This window comes from Drosophila yakuba, chromosome X (assembly GCF_016746365.2).
Source record: "Drosophila yakuba strain Tai18E2 chromosome X, Prin_Dyak_Tai18E2_2.1, whole genome shotgun sequence".
In the NCBI taxonomy this organism is placed as follows: domain Eukaryota; kingdom Metazoa; phylum Arthropoda; class Insecta; order Diptera; family Drosophilidae; genus Drosophila; species Drosophila yakuba.
Window position 1 is genome coordinate 20,904,822 of NC_052526.2, and position 12,139 is coordinate 20,916,960.

General features: G+C 39.4%; 1 protein-coding gene across 5 annotated transcripts in view; it reads right to left on the reverse strand.

Annotated features, from left to right (window-relative positions):
• The window catches only part of LOC6526154 (glycine-rich protein DOT1), a 78,420-nt gene extending 66,360 nt beyond the window's left edge, over positions 1-12,060 (reverse strand). The window contains exons 1-2 of one of the 5 annotated variants that reach the window (XM_039377837.1): positions 11,923-12,045; positions 9,997-10,001 (exon numbers count right to left, since the gene is read on the reverse strand). The gene's annotated coding sequence lies outside the window, so the exon portion shown is untranslated. Of the gene's footprint in view, positions 1-9,996; positions 10,002-11,920 lie in introns of all 5 variants that reach the window. The other 4 variants (XM_015191168.3, XM_015191166.2, XM_015191167.2 and 1 more) reach the window with 4 other exon arrangements.
• Positions 12,061-12,139: the final 79 nt, after the last annotated feature.

Consider the following 12,139-nt stretch of genomic DNA (forward strand, 5'->3'; position numbering starts at 1 on the left):
GTTGTTCCGCACCTTTGCTGCCACATTCCATCAAGTGTGGCCAACCGAATTTCTGTGTTTTGCAACGTTTTCGTACTTTTTCTGTGGTAATTTAAAAAAAAGGGAGAAGCGGAGATGGCCAGGGCGGGGCGGAGCGGATCTGCAGGATGTTGTGCAAAATTTAAAACGGAAGTCAATTGCCAGACAGTCAGCAATGGCCGCCGGAAGTGGCAGCTGCATGCAGCATCAGCATCAGCAGCGCCATGTTGGTTTCCCTTCCTTATTGTTTTTTTTTTTTTTTGGCCACGATTTTTTTGTCATTTTTGTTTTATTGAGTTATTGGCGCATTCATTTGCCATACGCCGCATGCAAGATTTATGCCCGCCATGTGTCATGTGGCTAAAAACAAACCTACCCCATTCGCTCCCCCGCCACCCATTCTCCAGTCCCATTTTCCACATTTTCCCCATTTAGCATTTACCATTTCCCACCATTTCCATACGTAAGCACACACACACACACAAGCACACACACACACGCTCATGCTGGCCAAATTGTTTAAAAGCCCCGACAACAACAAACGGAACGATTGCGAGACAAAAATATGTTCTCCACGCTGATCTCTTTCCTCTCTTGCGAAATGTTTGCATAATTTTCCCAGTCCGAAATTCGGTTTGGAGTCATTTGGATCCGGATTTGGAATTCGGCAAAATGCTGCCCCAAAAAATGCCTCCAATTTCCTTTAAAAGCCTTTGCTTTTGGTTTTAGGCAGACTTTGAAACGTGTGAGAAACATTGTTCTTAAGTCGCAACAAACACAGAAATAGTTGTTGTTTATTTTCAGGTAAATACACCTTAAAAGCGTTCCTAGTCTACACATGCACAATTGAGTAACCAAACATTAACAAATTAGGGATTTTAAATGCGTTTACGCCTATGAATAAAAAGCATTCGAGGCAAGTTTTTGACATTTATCGTGGCAAGCCCCTTCACATTTTCTTTCCCATTGACATTTTGACATTGACACATCATCTGACAGATCGCCGTCATATTTCATTGAGTTATGCGCAAAACCCAAAACCAAAAACCAAAAACCAGAAACCCCAAACAAACAAAAAAGTATACAAAAGCTAATGCGTATTAAATTGACAACGGACAATTGTTGCTCCGCTCATTGTTCGCCATTGCAAAATCGGATCATAAACAAAACCCGAATCGGGTTTAGCAATTAAAACGAAATTAAAGTTCATTTTGATGTGCAATTAAATGCGAACCGGTGGATACGGCAGCTACTGCCCATCCAATCCAACCCTATCCATTCCAATCCAATCCGATCCAATCCACGCCCCCTTTTCAGTCCGCCCAGCGCTACATGTCAAAGTTGAAATGCTGACGCAGTCGCGGCTTTCCCCCCTCCCCCGGGAAAACCGACCCTTGACCTCAACGTAGTCGTTTATTATTTGCCGCCTGCTGTTGCGTCATAAATAAATTTTGCAGTGCATTTAACGAATTGTGAACTCGCCAAAGGGAAATGCCTCGATATTCATACGGCGTATATATATTTTTTGGTAGGGTGTATCTCTACAGCCAAGCATTTAATGAGCCTTTTTTTTTCATTGACAATAGTTCCTGCACTCAATGAGAGTGAAAATGATATGAACATACATAAAGGAAGCAGCATATCGCGTGTCAAATCTATCAAAATTCCTTTGGAAATTGATAAGCACAACTAATCGTCGAAATTTGAAGAGCAAATCATTAGTTTTAAATGCTAAATTATACAAAAATTTCCAAATATAATTATAATTACAGTATCAATGCGCAAAACAGCGAGCATGATTTATATTCAACTTCAGCGCGCTGGCAGCAATTAAAAGTAATTGTTTTCGTATTTTCGCGTATAGGAGTATATGCACCTTGGTCACCCTAGTGTGCACACCAGTATCTGTGTGTTTGCATGGCCATGCTTGTGTGCGGGTGAATATTTATCTCTTGATTTACTGTCCGCGTCTGAATGAAAGCCGGGAGTTTTGGGGCTCATCATTACGGCCATTGTATGAGCCCATTGTAAAACAGAACACAGCCAGCGGGCATGTTCGACCGAGTGGGCCAATGAATTAAGCGCGAACGAGTTGAAGGCCAAAATAATGAATTACGGAAATATCTCTCTCTCCATTTTCTATATGATGCATCTAACAAGTCTTGCCTTCAAAGGGCATTTTCCGCATTCGGCCTAGTTTCCATTATTTCCGCACAATTTATTCGTCTGTCTCATTAACCACTATCGCTTTCCAGGATATTACTTCGGTTCGATCTTCAACGTTTGGCCAGTTTTATGGGCGGACTTTGGCGATGAGTTAAAAATGCAAAACTTAATGCGCTTGCAAAATTTATTCATAATTAAATATAAATTTATGCTCAATTGTGGTTTAACACGATGACGACCCACACACGTATGCATTTTCTTGCCCCGCCTGTGAAAATATATCATTTGTCAACTTTTCCCTGTGTGGATTTATGATAAATTCGTTCGAAGTTCACTCAATCATCGGCGTCGTCATTAGTTTTGAACAGCATTTTTCCAGCACATTTATTTTTGCAGCCAATGCAAATATTATTCAAATAAATCAAAATGAATTCGTTTTTAATTATTCCGACAAAAACAAACAAACAAACAAAGCTCTGACTCACGGACTCCATTTTCCAACTAGATTAGGCAAAAAACAATCACTTACATTTTTGCATACTGTCTAAAATTCTCTCGTTCTGTTTAAGCTTAGTCTTTAGCTTAATTTTTATGACAAATTATCGCGAATAATACAATGGCTTTATTAATATTTAATGGCTCTGCAAACAATTAGTGGAAATTATGAACTCGAATGTGTTATATGCTGGCAAACCAGTGAACCGTGTAAGTACGCCCAATCAATCACAAAAAATAAAATATATAAAAAATAGCCGTTTTTAGAAATCTTTCCACTCAATCGATACAATATTGTGCCTGGCATATTAAATACATCAAATGCTGCGTATATTCATAATAAATGATTTGCGATTTCCACAGAGCTGATAAACCGCATGGCGGAAAATGGAAAATGAGGAGGGGACGTGGAAAATCCCAAACAACAATAAAGTTTAATAACCCAAAGGAATCCGGCGAGGAGACGCGTATAATCAGCATCATCAGCGACATCAATTTGTTTGCTCCGCCCCTTTTTTATGTATAGGCGCTAAGATGTTAAAGTGTAAATGACGTGTAAATGGGCGACTCAAAAAAAAAAAAAAAGGAAGGAATAAAGGACACTTTTTGGACAGGGAAAGTATTTGCCCCATGTTTGGCTCCCTTTGAAAAGGAGACAAGCACGAAGTGTATATGTATATCTATATGTATGAAAATATAATTCATATTTCCGTCACCGTTGATTGGGCAAATTGGTTGAGTGAACGAAAATCTATACGTATATTTATATGTATTTCGCTATTATTTCCCATAGATTTATTCAACAATGGCAACGCAACTCAGACGACCAGGCGCACTTAAAAAACTTTAGCATAAAAACCATGAAAAGCATGCAAAGGTGTGAGAAGCGAGCGAAAATGAAATTCGCCCAAACCCTCGAAATATTTTTTGAGTTGGGTAAAGTTCGGCTCATAATTTTCATAAATCACAATGGCCTTTTCAATTTCTTTCTTTTGTGATGAGGCGCACAGGCAGCCGCTCTGGTGATTCTTTATAATTAAATCATAAATTATACATGAAAAATTATATTAGCTCAATGGATAAAATCGGTGGAAATATTGGCAGAGTTGTAGGTGACAGAGCGACTAGCAAATACTTCTGCATTTACATGATTTATTTGGGGGATTTCCTCTATTTGGAAATGGAAAATTGAAATGGAAAAGGTGACGGTTCGGGGAGAGCTATTTTCGATTAAAAAATTTAAAATTTAAAAAATTGAATTATTTGCAGTAATGGGATTATAATTATTCATGGATGGATTAATTTCACAAAGCATAATGCGATCTACAAGCCTAAACCAAACGCATTTGCAGTTCGATTCCGAGCCTGAAATAGAAAATGTGTAGAAATTCCCAGTAATTTACAATGTCTTTGCCATTTTGTAGTCAATGTGCAGTTTGTAGTTAATGTGCAATTAAATTGCCGCTCTGCCTGGAACCAATTTCCAGTTTCAGTGAGGTGACGAATGCTGCTACTTCCTTGGGGGTGCGCGTTTATTACGCATACGTCGTGTGGTCCCCGGCCCAATCATCCCAGCAACCCACTAGGCCACCAATCCGCTCACTCGAGCTGACTCGAGCTGACTCCCGTCTTGATTTGATTTGATTTATGCCCTGCTGAATGCAAAGCGAGCTGGCAAATGACTTAATATTTATGGAAAACATTACCGCAATATCCTGCTTGCTAGACATACATGTGGCTACATGTATGCATACTCGTACATATGTATGTATGTATAGAACATATAGCAAAACCCCGACTGCTGCTCCTGTTGCAGCGTTTTATGTTCTTTTAATTTGCCCACCCACTCTTTGGGGCGCCAAGTGGGTGTTGGGGGTTGGGGGTTGGCAAGGCAGGCGGCTGTCTCAAGGGCGCCACAAAAACCGCGACACACGAAAAGTGGGTGGCAAATGGCGGCGGTTGAGCTAGGATTGCAATAGCAGATTTTCGTGCAAAAATCAAAAAGTCTCACCCGCCGGCAGTTCGTGAGAAATTCGCATAAGTCCTCAGATTTTCAGAGGGGTTGTAATAAAATATTTATTACTCCACTTATAGAAATGCATATACAGCACAGCTGTGCAAATCCCACAGAACATTGAACTGCATGGAACCAAAGCTTTCAAGTTAATCAAAAATTCAAGCTCCAGATGTGGCTAAGGTTATTTATACATATATAGCATATTTATACGAGACTTGATGGATCCTATAATAGGTTTTGTATCTTTATCCTGTCAATAAACGGAAATCAAGTTTATTGTTTTATGTGATTTTGTGCAGCTTAAATTCACATCGAAATTGTTTACTAAATTGTAAATATCAAGACAACACAACATCATTTTTAATATATTGTCCACGTGGATTTTCTTAAAAACCACTCGTAAGTCGATAACTATTCTTGCATATTCATTGTCTTTACACGCATCACGCTATTTTCCTAAGAGCTTTATAAATAATCAAGATATTTCCGTGTGATTCCCCAATGGATTTCCTTGAGTGATGCACAAATGCAAAAATAAACACATCAAGCGTTACTCACAATATGAAAATGCTTGAGGGAATCATTAATGCCATGCAATACACTTTCAAAATACACGCAATACATGCCTTCTTTTATTTCCAGCATCGATTTTCATCGCCTTTAATCGTAGTCGTCATGGAACACCAACTAAATATTTGCAAAATTCTTATTCCTGTTTGAGCGACAAACAAACGAGAACAAAGCCAAACAAATCAACAAACACACAATATCTGCTGTTATCTGAGCGCTTACACACCGACTTTATACTGGGGACAATCCCCCAGCCCCCTTTCTTAACCCACAACAACCAGCCCCCATGTCGCCCCTTAACCCACAAGTAGCCCCGAGTCATTTCTAATGCGAAAACTATCGACAGTCCATCGCAGTAAGTCCGAGTGAGCTGTAACTGCTACTGCTACTATTTACAGGATGGTGTTTGCTATTCCTGTAAACGAATCAAATTGAAAAAGGCAAATGCGAGTGGGCGATGGCTGTGCACTGAGCGAAAAGAGGGGCTCTGTTTGGGGAAATCAGATATATAACGTTTGTTATGCACTTCTAATTAGTTCCCAATTATACAACCTCTTAAGCAATAGTAAAGTTTTTGGAAATAGTGACCACCGAAAATGTCAGTGCATTCTCTTCAATTTTTAAGTCTATCCTCGCAGTGGGAAGTATCGACTATTTCTCCCACTACAATCCAATCCGGCTTAAAAGTGAGCAGATGACATGACAAATTTCGCTGAGCTGCAGTCAAAGTTGAAGCTGAAGCCGAAGTCCTATATCGAAAATCGAAATCAGAAGCCAGAAACCAAAAGCCAGAAGCTAGAACCCAGAAAAGTGAGCAAGGATTCAGAAATCGGGGAAAACGGTGCGGTGCTGACAATTCAATTGTCACAACGGCTTATAAAGTTGGCAACCGTGGCTGAGAGCGAACATTTCAAGGTTAACGCTGGCCAAATCGTGTCGAAATCATGGAAGAAGTCCAAAGGCTGAAAGCCAGACAACTTCAATTTCATTCCGTCTCGCTGTGCTGGTGATTCAGATCCAACTCGGATTCCTATTCCTGTTCCTGTTCCTATTCCTATTTCTATTCCGACGCCATGTCCGAGTCCGACTCGGAATCAGATTCAGACTCAGACTCAGACTCAAAATCAGATTCAGATTCAGTTACTTCTGCCATTGCTATGACTGTTTCCTGTCTGTCTTCCACTTCCTGCCCTCGATTTTAATTTGGCCGCCCTTCAATTTCACAGATTCTCGAACGGCATCGCATCGCATCGCATTGCTTCGCATAGCATCGACAGTAGATTGTGAGGAGCGATTAGGGCGATGGGGCCACTCAAAAATTGAAAACTTCTCCCTCATATTTTTTTTTATTTTTATTTCGAGCCACAAAATCAAGTCGAGCGTCAAATCACTCAAACAACATTGGACGACCCTCCGTCGCATTTGATTTATTTCTTTTTCGACTGTGTGTCGTTTATTAAATATTTAAACATAATCCCGTGGGGAAAATTGAAAGCAAATAGCTTATGATAAACAAACATTGTCGTCCTGTCACTACAGTAAACGACTGGAAATAAAACTCTCGATAAAGTACATGCGAAATATTTATTTACCCTTGGGCTATTTAATGTCGAATCAATTTATATGCATAGGAGCAAATAAATAAAGTCACCAAAGTGGCCATCAAATAACTGTTAACACAATTTAATTTATAAAAGTTTTGATTAGGTTTTAATGCGGTTGAAAACACGTTTCAATTTTCAACAACATCTCAGAATAGTTTCAAATTATTGCGGTCAAATTTTAAGTTGCCTTTGCCATATATTCATTCGTTTAATATATTCAGCCATTCCTCTCGCATTTTACCACGTTGTTCAGAAAATATTCCGATTATTAATAGTTTGCTACAAGACATGAGGGGAGCTTTTCTCGAACATAATAATTATAAGTCATGAAAACGCTTCTCCATTCATATTTCTGAGGCGTATTCGTGGGACACCTTAATTCTATAGAATTTTATAATTATACACCAAACGCCAAATCGCCCTTCCTCTCTTGTGAAGAGAGAAATACGTGAAGAAAAAACGAACCAAAAAATGTTCGAGATAATATTATTCTAATGATCATCGAAACGACCTGAAAACGCGGAGACTTTGCTGATAGCGATAACCTTTTGGGGTCAGTTCTCTATCTGAAAACGTGTGCTTATATGCGGGACGCACAAATATATGTGCATATTCTTACACTATACTCTATAAATACATACATATACGAGTATTTGTATTTGACTTTGTCTTTGTGTTTCGCGGCATCTTAACCAATCTACACGTAATCCAATTTGCCCTCGCCGCCGACGAAGAAGCTCTCCAACAATTGTTTTTGATTATTTAATTTGCCAGAATTTCGCTTTGATTTAGTTTCGTTTCGTTTCGTTTTGTTTCGCTTGGGTCAGAGAAGATCCCTCTGCTATCCTGGCATAGCTTTATCCTGGGGCCTTGAGGCGAGTTCAGTCGACCACAAGATGTGTCCTTAGCCCTTTGCTTTGCTTTGCCTTGCTTTGCTTTGCTCTGCGTTGTCCTTGCCTATGATTTACTCCTGCCGCAGTTCTGGGACCTTGAAAATGTGGCAGAGCATTGTTACCAAACCTTGTTTTTAACCCACAGACCGCAGCGCACCGAGTGCCGAATGCCGAATGCAGAATGCCACTGCAACACAGTGGGCAACAACAAAAGCAGGTCGCCGAGTGGCGAAGAGTCTGCGGAATATGGCCAGTAATGGGTGATTCGAGTACATCCGCTGGAAGTGTACCAAAGCCACCCATCTTGGAAGAACCGCTGTTGAGGCGGTTCGAATGCGCACATGGTGCAAAATATATAATTGAGTTGAAAATCTATTTCCTGTTTATGACTAGCTACTTAGTTGTTCTGCTTTTTCAAAGTCAAACTTAACTGCTTTGCCCACATTAACTGAGATTAATGATTAAGTTGTAATATATGTACACAAGTGACTTGATCAAACAATTTAAAGCGCTTTTATAGCGCGTTTTAATGTTCCTTCCTCCTATTTTGGGACAATGATTAGGGGATTTTTTGAAATTCGATTCAAAGACCTAAAAACTAAAGAATTTAAAGAATTTAGTTATCATGGTAACATGCAACAAAATGTTACAAAAAATATATATGTACATATGTCGAATATATATGGTCAAATTATTTGGTGTCAGAACTGCACAATAAATTGGATACCTAACGGTCGACTCTCGACAGTTTGGTGTTAGTTTTCGGCACAGGACGTGCAACATGGCTTGCAACATTTCCACCTCAGATGGCTCAAACCCCCTCCACCCCCTTCGCACCACTCACCGCTATTTTACCCCCTTTTAGCCTTTGTCTCTGTGCATTTGGCTTGACAGTCGCAGCAACCAAAAGTGCGCTATGAGCTTTTGTTTTTCGACTTTCTCTCGATTTTAGTATTGTTTTGTTTCAGTTTTTGTTGTCGCTGCGCTTAGCCGATTTTTCCTGCCTTCTTTCCTCGTTTTTCCCAATTTTCCCCGATTTTCTTGGCTATTTCTGCGGCTTGCCGAGCTTCGGGAAACATTGCAGCAGTTTAAGCAGATTTGCAATATTAAAATACGTTTAAAGCTCGAAAGAAAACCTTTGAATACCTGTAGACACAATTATCTTCTGGTGTTTTTTGGGCATAACTTTCAATCGCAGCTAATTGTTTGCGTCAGCAAAAACTTTCGGAGATTCCCCACAATAATGCACGTTCCTCGCCCACAAATTAAATTTCCCCAAGCAAAAAGTTGCAAATAATTTGCGTGTGGGTCGGGGGATAATCGAATATAACTTAGCCTCATGGAAATTATTTGTTGCGAAAGTTTTGCCCGTCTAGGCAAACTTTGCGACTCGTTTTGCATAATAGCGATATAATTTTTTTGTAATTCTTCGACTCTGATATAGAGGCATTTAATTGATTTTGATCGATAGTAGAAGACTAATTGAATTCGGCCTCGGACTTAAGATGTTTGAGATTATAGACTTGACTTTGATAGATGGCTTAATTGCTAAATTGGCTGAATGAGCTTAAGATTAACCACTTATTTAACGGCAAGGTGGAAGGTTTTAATAGTTTTTGAAGAGTTTAAATGAGTTGTTGGTTGCAGTAAAGCTAAATTCTTTTGGCAAATATGGAAAATAACTTTTAAATAAAATTCTGCACCAACTTTATACAGTTTTAAATAATATATAGGAACCACACAACTATGTTGTTCATTCAATAAAAGCTTTGGCTTAAAACTCCGCAATAAAATTGAAACATAATAACCACCGTGCTGCGTTTTTGCTGTTGAATTTTCAGCGCACTCATAAATTAAAAAAATAAAATGATGTCAGAACAGAGTGGAATTCACTTTAAAGAAATTCAATTTATATACTTGTTCACGTTGAAAAGTACATCAAAACAATTATAGTTTAATATTTCCAATAAAAGCTTTTATAAACACGTTATTCCAAGCGATTGTCAGAAACGTTTTCCCTGCCGCATTTCAGTCAGTTTTCCTTAAGTTTTCCTGATTGATTTGTCGGAACCCACAAGACTTTGCCGACTTTGCCGACTTTCCCAGCTAGAATGCAGCGAAACAAAAGTCGCAGTAAATTAATAAGCCTACCGCAGACGCGGGGGGCAGTCAGGCCCCCGGATCCCCCGGAACCCCGTTACCCTCTTATAGCCAAATAGTAACACATACTGACCTGACCTACTCTCCGGTTGCGGGTTGGAGCACGGGTCCAAGTACGGGATCCAGAACGGGAACGGGAACGAGAACGGGAACGGGAGCGTTGCACAGCGGTGGCAGTGGCGAAAAAAATAACATAAAGAATAAAACACAAAAAAATATGTAGAAAAAATATAGAAAATTTTGTTATAGAAAAAAATTGTACTCTATGTGGTATAGGCTTATAAGTACGAGCACTTGAGTTTACACTGAGCGAAATGGGCCAACTCGCTCTTTAAAGGCGGATAGTGTCAGCGAGTTCCAATGATTTTTCACTAAGTTGGATTGAAACCTTGAAGTGGCTGCAGTTCAACAATTGTATTATTTATTTCACTGCCTTATTTTGCTAGAACTCCTAAAAAGGCTAACATCTTGAATTTATTTTAATTTGATTTGAGCTATAGTAAATAGGATGAATCTGGTAAGAATCGATATGCGAGCAACATCGAACGCTACAGAATTTCCCGCTGTGTACAGCGGAGGAGACTGGGGGCCTTTGGAGCCCTCGCTGTTTGAAGCCCCTTTGCTGCCCCCTGATCCCCGGCGAAAGTCCTTCATGCTGGGCCCCCGGAACACGCGATGTTACTGGAGGGGAATATATATACAGGAGTAGGGCTCCGGCTCCACATACATATATATTCCGGGGGATGCAAAGGGGTCTAAAACGACGACGGTGGGCATGGCTGACTTTATTCTGACGGACTGTTGCGTGTTTTGGAGCCAACAACTGCGATGTACTCGTTGCCATTGTTGTTGTTGTTGTTGCTTTTCTTGTTGTTGTTGTTATTGTTGCTGTTGTTGTATTCGTTACTTTGTTGTTGCGGCTTCCATATACTTTCTATTGTATTATATTTTATATGCTTTGACAAAGCCCCAAGCCACTTAGACAAACTGCTTCAACTTTCTGCCCGGCTCTTGTTGCTGTTTATTATTGTTATTTAATGTTTATAGTTCGCCGAACAAGACGCGATATGTGGGTGGTTTCGGGCGGGTGGCTGGTTTCCCCACTCACTTTCGGAGGCGTAAGAAAAGGGATTATTAGCCATGTATGTATATTAGATGACGTTACACGACCCGGCCTACAAAAGAAACACGAGAACCTCAGAGGAAATTGTTCGACAAAGTGGAACACTCAACAATGATCATCGCAATTATTTCCCCATTTGGCATTAAGGATTCATGTATTAAGTGTCATGTTTTAAACCATTTTTCCAGATTTAATTAATACGTTGAACATATATTCGAATTATATGTGTACAAGTCTTCTAAACCTTGAACTATTTAAGTTTTGCATTTGAAACGTTGAAAAATTATTTTCAATCATATTGGATTTTTCAAAAACATTCAAAAACTATTTTCCTAACAAGTTCAATGGCATCATTCGGCAATTTATACAATGAACATATAAGTTGAAAGCTTTCCCGGAATTTACTCATACACTTGGCACTTTGTTTTTATTTTTATTTCCAATCAATCAATAAATTCAGCTGCAAAAACAACATTCGAATTGCTAATTAGCAAAAGAGAGAATCTAATAAGAAAAGGCAAGCGGAGATGACGATCACGATCACGATCACGATCTCACACACTCGAAAAAAATCTATATGTAAATAGGTTTTAATTGACCACAACAACAATGGCAACAACGGTTTGAATTCACTTTGTTTTTAGCACTTTTTCGCTGAAAAGATGATTAAATGGCACACAAACAAAAAAAAAAGAACAACACAATTAAAAAAAATATTTAAGTTGTGAGAAAAAATCCCAAATCATTAGCACTTTAATTGTGTTTTTGGGTTTATTTTCAGTTTTATTTTTCGTTTGTTTGTAATGGTTTATTTTTTTGGTTTTTCCTTTTTCTTTTGACTCGAAACGCGTTTTGTGAAATCACCGGCTTACGTACGTTTATAATTTGCGTCAAAATCGCTGAGAACTGCGTTCGCTGTGGGAGCTAAAAGTTAAACCGTCGGGAACCCAACTGACACCTTCAGTGCTTCGTTTTGCACTGAGCGCCAACGCATCGCCAATGTAGCGCCAAAAACCGGTTCGGCTCCACGTTCAACGGTTCATGGGGACTCGGGTATCTTCGGCAAATTGGCCTTCGTGCCCGCATCGCATCG